Here is a 17,426-nt window from a genome sequence, read left to right as displayed (position 1 = left end):
ATACATTCGTATTGCAATAAAACTAATTTAATGTATGCAGCTTCAAGGGAACACTTATACAAGATACTGCTTACATGGTACTATGTGCTTGTCAGAACAATAAAATAATATATTAAAATATATTTGAATATATTGCAGATGTAGAAGGAGAAAATAACATGTTCATATTAGAAGAGATTGTATCTAGTTTTAAAAATTTATCCAGAAGAAAACATTATTTAAATATAGTATAGTCTAATGAAATTATATAATGAAATACAACTAAATCTATAAATATGCAATTAATGAGTAGGTTGATTCCAAATACTTCTAGCACTGATTTTTTAATGACATTCTGGGTACATTTTAAACTTACGTCTGTCTTGAGCTTTGTCCATATTGTATAATTGATATGCTATTGGTGGATTTCAATAACTCTGTTACTAAATTATTGTGGGTAAATTTAGTTTGTACCCAGAACCATTTTCTGCCACTCTGCTCAGCTAGCAGAAAAATAGGTTGTAGCTTACCAGCATCCATATCTGAATTCAGACAGTCTTGCTGTTTCAAATGGGAGGTCAGGAAGCAAACATGGAGGAAAAACAGTGAGATAAAAGATAAGCAAAAGCAGAGCGAGACAGTTAAATTAAAGCAAATGTGTTTCTTTTTCACCACCTATCAAAAAGCACAGAATTTTTCAGAGCTATTGGAAATACCATTGTGGGTACTTGGCATGGGCTTTCCTAAGGCAAGTAGCCTTAGGTTATTCCACTTTTAACCATTTTATGGAAAGAAGGGTACCAGGGGATGCTTTCTCTGTTCTACATGCACACACACACACGCACGCGCACACACACACACACACACTTGATGTCCTTTCCCCAGTCATTTTTAGTTCCCTACAGTGCTATTGCCTGGAATAAAAAATAATATTGAGCTTTGGCTGAGTGATCGGATTATCTTTTTTCAAGGTTCATTGCCTTCTATTATCTACTGTTCTATTGCCTTAGAATAAGAAGTGATATTTCCTGAAGTCTGCAGTAGTGCTTTATGGATAAAGTTGCAGCATGTTCAAGCTTACTTGGAAATACATCTATATTCAATTAATTTTTTTTTTAGTAGAGAAATAATGGCTCACAGAAAAGTGTAGGTACTTCTCCACCTACGACCAGGTGGCAGAATTTATGTTGCTAAGCAAAGTGATTGTTAAGGGAGTCGTGCCAGATTTTATGCCTTTTTTTGCCATGGTTCTTAAACAAATCACTGCGGCTAAGTCAATCATGCAGTTGTTAAACGAATCCAGCTTCCCCATTGACTTTGCTTGTCAGAAGTGAGATGGGAAGGTCAGAAATCACGATTACATGTTTCTGGGATGCTGAAGCATTGTAAATACATGCTGATTGAATTTTGAAATGCAAGCACCTAAATATTTGATCACGTGACTGTGGAGATGCTGTAACCATTCTAAGTATGAGAGGGCTGAGGATAAGCTGCTGAGGAATTATTGTGTGAAACAAATGAGTTTTCTCCATTCATAAAAAGGCTTAAACTATTCATTAAGGTAAAGGTTCTCTTCGCACGTATGTCAACTTGTAAATTTCTGTAATAGAGATCCACTCTTAAGAAGTAACCATTCTTCTTAGAACTATAAACATAATAAATGATGAAGGTAAGACTTTGGTAAGCTTCATATCTGCATGTTGTACTTACAGTATATACTTGTGCGTAGGGCAAAAACATTGCATTTCTAATAAAACTACATTTTCATCTTTGCTCCAGATGGATCATTGAGAAAATATTTTTTTCCTATTTTTGGGTGTGTGTGTGTTTGTGTATGTATGTGACAGGAAGTGCATTTATAGTCCTGATCAGCAGCCAAATTGCTTCAGCCAAGATTAAAACTGGTTTATATCCTGTTGCCTTTTTAATAAACCACTGGTGTTGGCTTAATCGAGAACATGTGTGGTACATCAAAATGATGCTTAGAAGATCTTAATGGAAAACAATGGATTCTAATATTTATTACTGGATTAGTTACGTAATTGCTTTCATTCTTATTACTATAAAAATACATTTTACACCCATTGCTACAATCATGTTTACAGTAAATAATATACATTGGTCACATATATATAAAAACACACACACACACACACACACACACACACACACACACACACACACACACACATATATATATATATATATATATATATATATATATATATATATATATATATATATATATATATATATATGCTTGTACATTTGAGTATAGTGTGTACAAAATGCAAAAATTAATTTATGTGCAGAAAATGTTAACTGTGTAATTATGAATGATATAAAGGAGTGGAGCTTGGGTTTTAATATCAGCATCTTACTTGTGATGACCTTGGGTAAGGCACAGAGGCAACACAGTCAGCTAATAGTTCAAACCACCCCTTTATTGCTCCAACTTTCTCCCAAATGTTTCCATGTTATGGCAAGTCCCAGAGCAAAGTGATCACACATACACATACATACCTCCAGCAGCCTCTGGATGTAAGTAGTCCAGCAAAATGCTATGAGCATAATGTCCGCAAAGTAAGAAATCCAATAGGGCAAGGGAATAAGTCAATGAGTCCAGGAAGCAAAGGAACACGACAATTAATCCAGGAAGCAAGAAATAAAACAAGATGTCCAGTAAACTCTAAACATTGGCAATGGCACACCAAACTCCTTGAATTCAGTGTTTGTTTCTGACAAACACCCCTCCCCACAGCGTTTCCTTAAATCTCAGTTCCCTGGTGTGCCTTGTGAAGCGGGGCATGGCACTCTTCTCCCGCGTCGTCGTGTTGGCCTCTGCTGTTCCCGCATCCTCTCCATTGTCCATTCTCCAGGCTTATGGATCAGGAGGGGACAGTCCTTGCTCATCAGCTGAACTCTGTTGCTTTTCATTTCCACCGCTTGCCCTCTCTCGGTCATCCTGTTCCTGTTCCTCCCTGCTAGCAAGCTGTTCCACTCCTGTTGGACCCCTGGCCTGCCTCCTCCCCACATTCCTCCAAAGCAACTATACATGCTTTTAGGCATACATGTGTAAAAAAGGATTCTATTGTTGAGTGATAACCAGGCATTGCTCTTGAAATAGCAATAGCACTTAAACTTATATACTGCTTCGGAATGCTTTACAGCCCTCTTTAAGCAGTTTACAGATTGGCAAATTGCCCCCAACAATTTGGGTCCTCGTTTTACTGACCTCGGAAAGCTGAGTCAACCTTGTGCCAGTGAGAATTGAACTGCCAAACAGTAGGCAGCCAGGCGAAGTAGCCTGCAGTATTCTAACCAGGGGTTGTATTTACTTACCTTCCCTAGCAGTTCGCAAATGTGAGCGCACGTGTCAGCCTTCCACGCATGCACTTTTGGTGAAAATGGGATGCCGTAGCTGTGGCAAGTGGGAGGGGCCACCTGCAATTTCCGCTACCGATTTCGGGTGAACCGGTCCGAACTGGTGGAATACAACCTCTGATTCTAACCACTGTGCTATTACGGCTCACATAAAATATATAAAATATAAATAGATTTTATATAAATATAAAATTTAGGCATATGCTTTTTCCAATGCCACACTTAGCAAATACATATCCTAACCTCCTCGATTGCTTTAGAGTGGAATAGATGGCTCTTAGTCCTGAAGATGCTCAAGTTCAAAAGTTTCAATTAAAATGTGAACAGACTGCACTAATCCCATCATCCATTTTGAGTTTTTCATAATAATAGTCTTTGGGTCAGTATAGGTCCAAGTGACTTAACCCACTTAATCCACTGGTTGCAACCCAGAATCCCTCATTACCTGATATAGCTCTGTTAGATGATATGGGTAAATGTCCTGAAATATTAACATGTCTATTGTTACCATAGTATAAAATTGTAAATGGATGTTATAAATCTTTTAGTTTATTCAAGTATGAAAATCTCAGCTGAGCAGAGGGGCACTCGTGTTTGCTTTTATCTGAATATAGAAATGTTATGCTTGTATCAATCACACAATGTTTCATTTAAATAGAAATATCAAATTAAAAATGGTCATAATTCCAAACTCCTTTTTGTATTATGTAGAATATAAAATAATGTAATTCTGGGTCTATCAATACAGATATGCATAGTTAGTATCTTTCTCATAGAAAATCTTCGACTTGTAAATGCAAACAAATATGGTTAGAGAAGTGATCTGAGAACTGATAAGATCATTCTTAAATTCATTGTATTAAACTAGCATTTCAGATACCCTTGATACATTTATTAAGCAAGATGCCTTGAGGTTTTTCTGTTTACTGCTGCCACTTAAATCTCAGAAGTGGATAGACAGGTATATTGCTTTTTTACTTTGGATAACCAAAGAATCATATATTTGCTCACCTCACCTCTAAGGGCTGTAAAACGTATTTTCTTACTACTTGATTTCCTTCTACTGCTTAAACTTGTTTACTCTTCTAGAAAATTCTCTCCCTTTCCCAATGTTGATTCCCCAATACTTGACTAATGTAAGTGGTAATGTAGAAAAAGGTTTTTTAGTTCCATTCCTATTAAATCAGATATTAAACAAGGAAGCTTTGAAATAGTAAATACTCCCCAAAAGTGGTGATACCTCATAAGTCACCCCTGAAAAGCTGTATGTACTAATATTTTTTATTCTTTTGAATGCAGTTAAATAATTCTTAATAGTTCTTCATTGATGACCAGTTCACTTACCTAAAAGCTGACATTTTTATTTATTTCTTTCAGCCTATTCATCCTTAACTGAAAAATAGGAAACAATTCCATGAAGTCAAATATGTGGAGAAGAAAGTGAATTATTCCTCTTGAAAACAAACAACTATTTTGATCCTTGCTATAAATCTGAGCTTATCACGGTAAGAATTTCATGCTTCGAATTGACTTTTTGTTAATATTTACACAGGTAGTCCTCAATTTACAAGAGTTCATATAGTGACCGTTTGAAGTTAAAGAGTAAAAAGAGACATGACTTTTATATATATATATATGACCATTGCAACATCCCCATGATTACATGATTAAAATTTGGATACTTGGTAACTGATTCATATTTATGAAAATTGCAATGTTCCCAGATCATATGATCACCTTTTCTGACCTTTTGACAAGCAAAATCAATGGGAAAGCCGGATTCACTTAACAACCATATTAATTTAACAACTGCAGTGATTCAAATTAACAACTGTGGCAGGTCATGTCACAAAATGGGTCAAAATTCACTTAATTGTCTCGTCTAGCTACATACATTTTGGGCTTAATTGTGGTCATAAATTGAGGACAATCTATAAATACCAATGTATTGGAAATAATTAAATAGAGAAAATTTGCAAATGATTACTGTGTCTTGTTAATTCCATGTTTTCAGAGAAAACTGTTTCAATCCTTGTCTTCTGAGTGCACATTTGCATATCGTTCAGTTACAGTTGAATCTAAACTGTTTGAAAAAAATATTACATTTGCAGAAAAAGATATACAATGATTAGAAAATGCTCTTCTATGTTGTTGAATTTTGATGCTTGTTTTATAAAGTCAAGGCATAATTTGGAAATTTAAATGTGGTGTGATGAATTTGTATGTATAATATTAGAGAAGACTGTCCCTCTAGCTAATTGGATAATTGTGACAGATGCTGGCAGTCATTCAATATTTGTAGGGCCATAATATCCATATTTAGTTTACTGTGCATTTGTGTGTTTGTTTGTGCATGCATGTGTGTTGCAGCACCCACATTACTAACTACATAGTCTTGAATATCCTCAAAGATAGGGAGGAAAAAATGCATTGAAGGATGGTTCAAAAACTGAGTGATATTTCAATTGGTGAAATTACCAATTAGTTTTATTTAAGCCAAAATCCTTTTGAAGTAACAGTACATAACTGTTTTATGTTTCCTTATTTTCTTTAAGCACACCTTCTGAAAGATCCTATTCCACTGTCATATCCTTTAATACTAATGGTTGAGGAGGCAGTTTTAACCTAGAGAAACACTTGAATATCTTTTGCATAGCTCTGGAATTTTCATTGCAAATTAGGGGAATTTTCTCTCCTTCTGATTCTTATGCTTCCTCGTGGTCTTTGCCAACAGCCTCCTATGCCAAACACAACTATTTTGATCCAGGCTACATTAATTTACATAATTTTCAGATCCATTGCATCATATAGTCTATCAAATATTTGCTCCAATTATTGTGGGTCATTACCCAACAACGCAGCATCATCTGTATATGAAGTCCTCATACATTCAACAAAGTACACATTTACAACAAATATACCTTCTACATTCTCTATACAATTGTCCATAAGCCTATTAGGCAGTTAGGGAATCCCCATAATTTTCTCATTCCTTGTTCAAATTTGAAGTATTTGTCAAGTATTCAATTTCTTTTTCTTGCCCATGCTTAATTTCCATCTATACGACACTTCAATTCCATATTCACATAAAACATTTGATAATTCAAGCTTTTTTTAAAAAATACACTTTTTAAAATTAGTGTTCTCTAATGCTGAAGAAGGGGGGGGGGGGAAATCTAGTCTGCTAAAGTCCTGCTTGGAATTCAGTTGCTGTGCACTTCCCAAATTCTGATCATTGTCTCCTTTTCTCCCCTTTCAATCAGAATTCATTCAAACATCTCCCTAGTCACAGTTCACCAACTAAATCATTTGTGTTTTACATTCATTCTTGCTCTCTACCTCCTTGCATTAAGCAAAAAGCATTCTTCCAATCTTCAAGCATAGACAAGTATTGAACAAATTGAAGCACTGTTTAACGTGCTTCAATTTAACAAGTCTTAAACAAGTATTTAACAAATTGAAGCATTGTTCCGTGAGGAAATCACATCAAATTTGCACTTTTTTGAACTACACAAATTTACCCCTGCAATCTCATCATTATCCAACATTCTCACAACATTTTACTTTATTTTCTCAATTCATTCTTTTATGGTAACATTTACCATATTTTTCGGAGTATAAGATGCATCAGAGTAAAAGACGCACCTTAATTTTGGGGGAGGAAATCAGGAAAAAAAATCTTTCTGCCTCTTTCCCAGCTGCATCCATCAGTATTCATCTGGCTAATACCCGAAGCTGCCTGGGGAACTGCAATGAAAGCCTTTTCAATGAAAGCGTTTTTGGGCTGTAGGGTCCCCTCCCCGATTCCAAAAAGGGCACGTGCAGAGGCCAAACAAGTGCATCATGTTTCAGGTGGCAGTCAGTTCCAATCAGGCGCCATGTGAAAGTGAGGATCCCCGCCACATAGAACCCCCCAAAAATGCAATGCGCAGAGTGGGTGGGTGGAGCTACATTTGGAGTATAAGACGCACCCAGATTTTCACCCTCTTTTTTTGGGGGGGGGGTAAAAAGATGCGTCTTGTACTCCGAAAAATATAGTATATCATTCCCTTCAGTACTACTATTTATTATATCATTCTTGTTCCCAAACAAATTTTTGAACTTCTTTAGAAGTCTTCCACTTCAGTTTCATCTGTAATGAATTATATTGTTTTAAGTACAATTCATTCTTCTTGGTCTACGTTCTTTGTGGCTATCATTTGCTCATTTACACTCTAATCCAAAGCAAAATTTTTGAACTTCTAGTTATTTGGAAAAAGTCTTTTTAACTATAAGTCTGTAGAGATTCTCAGTCATTCAGGTCGTGGTTGTTCCAAAGGTGCTTTTTCAGAAGGCAACTGGACTTTCTTGTTTTTTCTTTTGAAGACATTTAGCTTCTTATACAAGATAAAAACTTCTTATAATATAGCATTATATTGTCTTTTAATGATTAACTGCACTATGACCCTATATTTTCTGTTCTTCCTCAAATGATTTTGCATATTCTATGGTGTTGAAGAGATTAGCACATGGGTTGAAAACTTACATGTGGACCTAAATTCTTCTCCTGTTGTCACTGCCAATTCCCTGCTGCCATGCTCTTTATCCATGATGGCAAACCTTTGGCACATGTGCTACAGGTGGCACACAGAGCCCTCTCTGCGGGCACATGAGCCATCGCCCCAGCTCAGCTCCAACATGCATGTACATGCGTCTCCCGCTGGCCAGCTGATTTTCAGGTCTCTGCATGCATGCATGGGGATGGGGTGCATGTGGGAGACATGCATACATGTGCTGGGGAGAGGGGAGCACGGGGATGCAGCGCTCCCCTTGTGGCCCATTTTTTGGTCCCAGGAGGCTGCTGGTAGGCCTACGAGGCCCAACAAGGGTGCAGAGGGGTGCCATACGCACATGTGCGGAGCAGAGGGAGTGTGGGGGGTCGCATGTGTGTGGGGTGAGGAAGCATAGGGGGTTGCATGCACATGCACATTGCATTATGGGCTAACCCTAACGTGATGACAAAAAGGTTAGCCATCACAGCTCTGGATTGACTTTGAGATTGTAATTCCATTTTGAGTAAAAAATTCAAGACTGGAAGACTGGCTTGAAATTCAACTACTAAGTGCTTATCTTTGCATGTTTTTTTCTGTTTTCTGGAAGTGATTAGTACCACACTATTATTTTCATGGCACTTTAGTCTGAGGGGGTTGTATTAGACTCAGGACTATACAATAGTTCTTCTGTCACCTTGTAGGGCATATGGAAATTATTATCTATTAAAAGACTAGAAGCTTTTTGGTGCTAAACTAGTAAAGTGCTAATCAAGCTGTAATAAATTAACTCTATTTACTTCAGACTGTGAGCAAAGTACTCTATTTTGGCTGCTCTAATTATGGACTCTGTGTGTTTTTATCAAAACATATTTACGCTTTTCCAATGTTGCTGCATATGTTCAGTATAATTTGACATATTTAAGTGTTTTTCCAAATGATTTTAATCAAAGTGTAACGTAATCCTATTTTAGCTTTACTTCAAAACATTTATTCAACGCATCTTGCTCCTGCTGCTTTTTTTGCTTTCATTTAAAAAAAGAAAAGATAAATAAAACCTCTTCTAAAAATCTTTTCCTAAAATGTAAATCAAAACAAGCCTGGATGAAATTCGCACTGAACCACAGGAAGCCTTTGTACTTAGCTCATTGTGTTTCCTCTTAGCAGAGATTTCATATTGTGTAAAATACCAGCTCTAATAATATTCTTAATTGTCTTCCAAAAAATCAGTGAATGTAAGAAATATATAATAAGTAAGAAAATTTGAATACAGTTGTCAAGACATTCATTTAACAACCATTCAAAGCTACAATAGCACTGAAAAATATGGTAGTCATGACCAGTCTTTGTACTTAAACCATTGTAGCCTCCACATAGTCTCATGGTCAGAATTTGGACATTGGCATGTATTTATAATGGTTGCAGCATCCTGGGGTCATGTGACTGCCATTTGCAACCTTCCCAGGTGCCTTCCAACAAGTCAAGTCAATGGGAGAAGCTCACGTAACAACCATGTGATTTGCTTAATAACTATGGCAACAAAGGTAGTAAAATCAAGCATGATTCACTTAAGAACCACCCTGCTTAGCAACAGAGATTCTGGTGCTAAGTCTGGTCATAAATCAATATACATACATACATACATACATACATACATACATACATACATACATACATACAAAAGAGCCAAGGTGGCGCAGTGGTTAAATGCAGCACTGCAGGCTACTGCTAGATCAGCAGGTCAGCGGTTCAAATCTCACCGGCTCAGGGTTGACTCAGCCTTCCATCCTTCCGAGGTGGGTAAAATGAGGACCCAGATTGTTGGGGGCAATATGCTGACTCTCTGTAAACCGCTTAGAGAGGGCTGAAAGCCCTATGAAGCGGTATATAAGTCTACTGCTATTGCTATATATTGCTATATACATTCTCTCCTTCCCTCCCTCTGTCCCTCATTCCCGCCCTGTCAACAATTATTATTGAGTCTATGGAGATCAAATAAGTAAAAATGGTTTATTAAAACAGGTATATTGGAGCTATTTATTTATCCAATTTATACTGTACCCATATTCAGGGACTCCAAGTGGCATACATCCAATAAAATAACACAGTCCATAAAATAAACTTTCACAGTCAATAAATGTAATTAGATTTATATTTATGAAATATAGAGTTATGTCAAACCAAAGGCTCTGGAGAGATGTAAAGCATATTCTGCCTTCAAATGCATAACAAACAAGAATGTTCCTGACTTTTTAAAGGCAAGCAAGATAGGGGTTATCTTCGCCTCAGGAAGGAAGATATTTCACAGGGTGAGGGCTACGGCCGATGAGGCCTATTCTCTGTTCCATTCCAAAATAAAGTGACATTCTAATATAAGAGCCGTAAATAACATTTATATTGATTCTGTTCTTCAATGATTTTAAGAAATACAGAACACCAATGGATTCATTTTACACAAGTTCAACAGTCCAAAAAATGAAAAAGTACATTATGCTGTCATAACAGTCATAATTTAATCAAATCAAGCAGGTTATTTCCACAATATTATGTCCTTAAGTTGGCATTTTCATCTGTATTAAGTCATTTTAAGGTCTTGCAGGACTTTTCATTGAATGAAAAAAAGTCAGAGCTCCTTCAAAAACTTAACTGAGCTTATTTCTGAGAACATTGAAACATTTCTTTACTAATCATTTTAAGATATACACAACCATAAATGCTGTTCCTTGGAAACCTTACCTAATATTTTCCGATTTATATTTCTTCTCATGTCCATCTTCAACTCAGATATGCCCATTCATCTGTGATTTAATTTCACAAGGATTGTTAATAATGTATATCAATGCAGTGCAACTAAATAAGTAATCTTATTTAACTGTATGTGATATTGTATCTGTGAGATCAGAGACCAAAAAGGCATTTAAAAAAAAAGCTAATAATAGATTGTATGGATGCTATTCAGTATTGATTAAAAGAGAAGAAGGAAAGAAAAGAGGGTATGTGCACATACAGCTCTATGTGTGATTATGTGTCTGTATGATGGGTGTCAGTAAGGGAGGAATGGAATTGGAGTGCGAAGGCATTCACATCAATACCATTGTCTTTTAATTACAGTTTATAGCAGAGCAATTTTTTCACTTTTGAAATGATTATCCTGAATTGATCTGTCAACAGAAAGGGTAAGATTTCAGATTAAGGCCAGCATCTGCTGTTGTGGAAGAAGATTAACTCTAAATGCTCAGTATGACACATGGAGAACAAGGATATAAATCTCAGTCATTGCATCTGAATAGATGCAAAGGTGTTTTTAAAAAGGGATGCTGTTATATCTCCCCTCCATTGTCTTTGGAAGTGGGGTGTCAAAACCTGGCAGGTGAATACCTCTTCTATGCAGTGGGACATGTAGTATTGTAGAGGTATCTGCGAATGGAATAATAAAGTCACTGTAAGTAGTGGAGAGGTGATATGAGGATTTCTTTTTGTCATCTTGTTAGTCAGAGTCAAATGTTTTTTTGCTAAGCTTCAAGTATGGCTGTCTTCAACCCATCTTTAACAGAGCATGAAGTAAAAGTTCACACTAATCAGTAACTATTCTCTTCTTCCAAATGGAGATGGATTTGTGAGCCAGGATAAGTTGAGTCAAGGACTCTGCCAACAGCAACAACACAACCCCAGACTTATTTCAGTCATATTTAAGGCAGATTCTCATTCTCAGCCTAGCTTGAGCCCCAAAATGAATTTGCCACTGAGAGCAAAGCATGGAGCATAGTTCTCAGAGTGTTAGATCAAACTGATTTGGAATTTATAAGAAGCTTAGCCTAAGGAAGGAGATTGTTTTCAGAAGAATCTTGTTGCAATTGTAACTTAAAGAAAAAATGTTGCCAATAAATCAGCATTCTTCAGAGATGCTTGTTTATTATATGTGGTTGCATTACCAATATATTTCCAATTTTAACCTCCTAAAACAGCATGGCAAAAATGTTATTTAACTTCTCTGTTGTTGCCTAGTGGTATACTCAAGCATGGTGAGATTTATCTAGACATTTGATGTAAGGTGGAATACTAGAGAAACCAACTCTAATACTGTATCTTCCTCAACTATTTTTCTTTTTGCAGTTTTAAAAGAATGTGAATGAGTTCTTCTAAGCTCTTCACACGATTTAGTACAGAGACATGATGTAAGTGACCTACTTTTAATGTTGTTCCCCATTTTCATGAGGAAGTTTTCAACTCATGGCTGAGTGTTTCAGCAACCAGTGCTTCGTTATGTAGAAGTCACTGTTTACTCATTTCACTGAAATAGAAAACCTTGTTGATCCAACTACTGAAAGAACAGCTTCTGTACAAACTCTGGATTTCCAGGACAGATTCTAAATAGTTAATCAATGCCTGAAAATATCTTGGCCTGTTGTTGTTGCCTCAACCTCTAAAACATTTTAAAACAATTACAGTCATCATTGTGGTGAATGGAATGCCAGTCATTAAGTTTTCCCACAAAGATCTTTTGACCCATCTGGATTTTGTACATTTCCTCACTCCTCCAATTGTTTTTTCAACCAGAATGAAGACATTTAATAGTACTGTGTAAAAGAGAAGATATCCATTGCTATTTATTATGCTTCATATTATACTACAGCACCACAAGAAGGAAGATTCACTGTCTTCAGGGTCTCTGCAATTGTGTGAGATTTTATATTTTAGCCATGTTACTAAATGGTCAGCTTCTTGACTTGAGCTGCTTTAGCAAATTTCAAGCTCTGCTTGTTTGAATTTAAAAATTCAAACTTCTAATTGGATCAAGATTGGTCCAAGAAAGACTGGGTATTTCTGGGAAATGTCTCCTAGCTTACTTCATTTGTTAAACTAAGAGCACATTCTGGACTAGGATGAAATTCATCACAATACCAGCTAAATCTCACTGATGGGTAATCACCCTGTTTCTCTGAAAATAAGACCTCCCTTGGGCTTTTGAGCGCATGCGCTAAAATAAGCTCTCCCCTGAAAATAAGCCCTCCCTGAAAATATTGCAACACAGCAGCAGCCATGAAGTGCTGACCATGCTCGCCGCCTCCTGCACTTCAAAAATAATAAGACCTTCCTGAAAATAAGGCCAAGCACATATTTTGGGGGTCAAAAGAAAATTAGACCCTGTCTTATTTTTGGGGAAACACGATATCTGCCTCATGGGATTTATTATTATGAATGTGTAATCTACAATTAGATTCATAGTCTATGTCTGGTGGAAACATAATAATTCCAGTCTTAACCAAGGACACAAGAATTACTAAGTTAGTGTTCATGAATATAGGCGGTTCCATGTTCCTTATTATTATTATGATTGGTTGCACAGTCAGCCAGATGTTTAGACTGGGTTTGGAATTGGAATCTTTATCTACCTATTGAGTCCTTCTTATGCCAGGAAGCTGGCATAATAAGATATTGTTGTTTGATGGTGTTAAGCTATAAATTGTTCGAAATAAACCTGCCTTTTGAAATTGATTGATAGTGGTTTTGTCAATGCTTTTGGAGTTTACCTGGGGTTTTAGTTGTTTTGGAATTGCACCCTATTATTATACTATTTTTGATTTCTTTTGCCACAATCATTCTACTTCAATTTGCAGATCTTGATGTTTTGTGATTTTTTATAATTCTTTTTCTTCTGTTCTCATGTCTGCAGGTACTAAAATGTCCACTATTCAGATTTTTTTTGTCTTTCTTAATAACAACTTGTTGATAAGAAAGTTAAATCTGGCATTTTTTATGGCAGGTGTTTGATTCTAAAGTCTAAGAGCACTTTAACTTCTTCATTTAGCTTTATTGTCCATTTTGTGGTCCCATTAACCCTTTCTTGTAGGAAAATAGTATTGCTTGCAGATATTCAGATTTGCCATTGTTGCCACTTTGTCATGCTATTGTTTGTAGTCAGTTTATGTGATCTTGCAGTAGCTCATTGTTTCTTTAGCTTTTTTTTTTACAGAGGCAGCATTTGATGTCTTATGCTGTTTTCTCATTTGTTCTTCATCTTATGTAGCTAGAATTAATTCCTCTGTCTATTTCTTCAACTTTCCTGCTCTTAGTCATTGCCAGATCTTGTTGCTATCTGCTTTGCTTGCTAGTTTTGTTTATGTACTGGCCATGTAATACTTTGTTTTGCCATTTTTCTTTTCTATTCCTCATTCGGTCTTTTTATACACCAGTTTGGTTCAGTAAACCATCATGCACTAATTTCAGTGCATCATCTTCACTGTCCTTCAAATATTATTCCAACACCCTTTATAATTCTTCAACTGTGTAGTGAACTTGCAACATTACACGTTCATACCTCTTTTGGGAATGAAAATAATTCAGTAGCTATGCTGGTTTCCTCTACCGCCAACTCTCCCTAGTTTGCCTCGACAATTTGAGTTGCTTCTGACAAGGAATTTAATTTCCTTGCCCTGGGTAGGTTTTTGGAGTTCTTCCAAATCTGCTACTATGAATACTTTATTTTGTATTGTAAATCAAAGGTTGACCTGCTATCCTCGGTTATTTCTGATTTTGCATGTTCCAGAACTGATGTGTTCTTTTGGGTTTGATTTATGATAACAGATCATTTGATTTCTTGCTATGATGTTTGTATATTTGTGATGAGTAAGCAATTTTTTTTCCAATAGTCCTGCAGCTGCTGACCCTGGTTGCTCAGCCAAAAGTTGTGAGTCCTGTAGGCCATTTGTTGACTTGGAGAATGACTCATCCAGTATGGGTTTTTGTAAATTACATTTCACCATATTGTTTATGGGAGAGACACTCCTCTTATGATACCAGTTCAGTATGGTTAAATTATTATAATACTCAGGGTAGCAGACATATGCCCCTGCTGAGCATTTTCTCTAAAACAATCATTCTGTGAGAGGGATTGGGTTCAGAGTAATAAAACTAGTCTATCTCCACCTGTCATTTTGTCGTCATCTTTAAAGTTGTCTCTTATTCATTATGGTATTTGGGGGGTTGGTCAAAATGTGCAGTTCCAGATAACTTCTCTGGTGTCCAATTGAAGGTTTACTATTCCTCATGGGTCCACATGCCTTTCAGTTGCAAATGCTTAAAATCAAACTTTTGCAACGGACATGAGGGAATCTCTGTGGCATTCTGGAGAGATTCACTGCCTTAAAGTGAGACATTTGGTAAGAGAAATAGCATGGAAATGGAGTAGCTGCTCATCTCCCAGGTGACAGACCCTTTCCAACTACTACTGCATGCATTGTTGTGTGCTGAGTAGTATTAGGCCTGAGTTTTGTTGAGGAGTAGGCATATTTTGGATGTTAGGGTTTGAGGCCTTTCCTTCAGTGCTTTGTAGTGTTTTGAGTTCTACATTAGATACAAAAAGGGATACTCTACAAATTAGTGTTTTTCATGCACTTTTTTCTGCTAGAAATACTGTATCCAGTAATTAAGTGATTTCAGTTAACCAGATGCTCAACTCAAAAGTGGACCTCTAAATGAATATACATTATTTAAATACCAAAAATACTACTACTTTTTTCAAGAAGAATCTGTTAGCCTTGTCTTCCTTTATTGCTCCGCTTTATTGTTGTATTGCCTGTATTTATACCATGTAATTCTTTATTTCTCCTCTCTCTGTTTTCCTCACTCTGTTTCCATTTTCCTCACTCAGGCCTTCTTTGTTCTAAGGTTAGTGTTACCTTTGGTTACATTAGTGAAATTTGAAAAGCGGTATCTTTTAGATTTCCTTTTCTAATACTGCCCAGTTTCTACTTTCTGCCTCCCCTTCTCTTCTGGCTTTTCACTAAGCAGAAGTAGTGGTAGCTGATTTGCTAGTCTTTATCTCATCCCCATAGTTCAGTGTTTCTCAACCTTGGCAACTTGAAGATGCCTGGACTTCAACTCCCAGAATTCCCCAGTCAGCATTCACTGGTTGAGAATGCCAAGGTTGAGAAACACTGCCATAGTTGTTCCCTTCCTTCTGCCCTCTCATTTAAGTTCCTCAGGGTTTGGGGTAAGTAGTTTTTAAATCTTCAGTTTCCCCCCACCATTTGAACAGGATAATTTGTTTGCATCACCATAATCATGGGCAAACTGTTATTACTGATCTATGGTTTCCGTGCTTTAAGATATATTTAGTAAAAGTTTTTTTTTTAAAAAAAAAGAAGTGTTGCAAACTTTCCAGATAAGTAAAAGATTCAGTAAATAAATATTATTCAACTTAATCATAGTGGGTAGGTTTTCTCAGCTGTTCTTGATTATCAAATGACTTATGACTAATGCCTAATGTGATGTTGTAATGTGATGTTTCACCGGCCATGCTGCAAGCTTCTTCAGAATGAAGTACATTCATTATTTGCTTTATTTAGTAGAATTTATAGGCTGCCTGATTCCCAGAGAGCGTGGGTGGCTTACAGTCTAATAAAAAAGGTATTAAAAAAACAAAGAAGTTAAAAATCATGAGCAAACATCTAAACAACAACAACAAAAACCATTTGATAGGGTATCACCATGTGCAAGTACTGGGAGAACAGCCACCTCCCTAAATATCATCAGGGTGGTATCTATCTGAATCTCTGGAAGGATATCATTCCACTATGGCACTATGATAGAAAAGGCTTGGTTCCCATGACATGACATGGCTAAATTAATGGGACCTCAAACACACCCACTTTTCCTAGCTCACTGGATGTAGAGGAAGAACCAGAGAGGCAGTCCCTCAAATAACCAATCTCTTCCTTATGCCATGAAGACTTATAGTGACAATTAGTACCTTGAATTACATCTGCATTCTAATTAGTAACCAATACTGCTTACAAAGTGGTTGGCTTACATAAGCATAAGGACATGCCTTTCATTTCCTGCATTAGCAGGGGTAGGTTCCTGCCAGTTCTAACCTCTTCTATAGAAGAGGTTCCACAAATCTGCAGTGCCATTTAGAACCGGTTCCAGCTCCCTCCCCCTGCCCGTCCACACTTCATCAAGATGAAGAGCGAGAGGGGGAATTCGGGAGTTGAAGTCCACAAGTCTTAAAGCTGTCAAGTTTGAATACCCCTGGGTTTTTTTTCCTGAAGGGTTAGGGGTGCGAGGGTCTTGTATATGCTTCAAGTGCCAGAGTTTCTGAGCCAACATTTTGGTTGCTCAGCAAGAGCATTGTTAAGTGAGTTTCACCACATTTTACAAGTTGGCCATGCCCACGCGGGCACATGGCCGGCAAGCCACTCCCACCCAGTCACATGACTGGCAAGCCACTCCCACCTGGTCACATGGCCAACAAGTCACTCCCACAAAGCAGGCTACACCTACAGAAGAGGTTCTAAAAACCCACCACTGTGCATTAGTATATCTGATTTAGCTGTAGCTTCTTCATGGACAACCCCATGTAGAGTGTCTTACAGTAATCCATTCGAGAGTTGACAAAGTTGAAGGTACTGTAACTATCTGAAGAGCTTCTCAGGCCAGAAAAGAGCGCACTAGATAATACTGTACAAAGACTGTCTTAGCTACAATTTTTTTGAAAGGACCTGAGTCTAAGATAACTCCCAGATTGTGCAC

At 36.9% G+C, this 17,426-nt stretch overlaps 1 protein-coding gene across 4 annotated transcripts in view; it reads left to right on the top strand.

Moving 5' to 3' along the window:
- GULP1 (GULP PTB domain containing engulfment adaptor 1) overlaps positions 1-17,426 on the top strand; it is a 132,927-nt gene that overhangs the window by 45,632 nt on the left and 69,869 nt on the right. For all 4 annotated transcript variants that reach the window (XM_087708022.1, XM_087708008.1, XM_087708030.1 and 1 more), the window contains exon 2: positions 4,741-4,868. The gene's annotated coding sequence lies outside the window, so the exon portion shown is untranslated. The remainder of the gene's footprint in view (positions 1-4,740; positions 4,869-17,426) is intronic.

This window comes from Thamnophis sirtalis, unplaced genomic scaffold, assembly GCF_051295495.1.
Source record: "Thamnophis sirtalis isolate CommonGarterSnake01/CBP01778 unplaced genomic scaffold, rThaSir2_p1.2 scaffold_1, whole genome shotgun sequence".
Taxonomy (NCBI): domain Eukaryota; kingdom Metazoa; phylum Chordata; class Lepidosauria; order Squamata; family Natricidae; genus Thamnophis; species Thamnophis sirtalis.
This window is presented reverse-complemented; position numbering and strand designations above follow the sequence as displayed.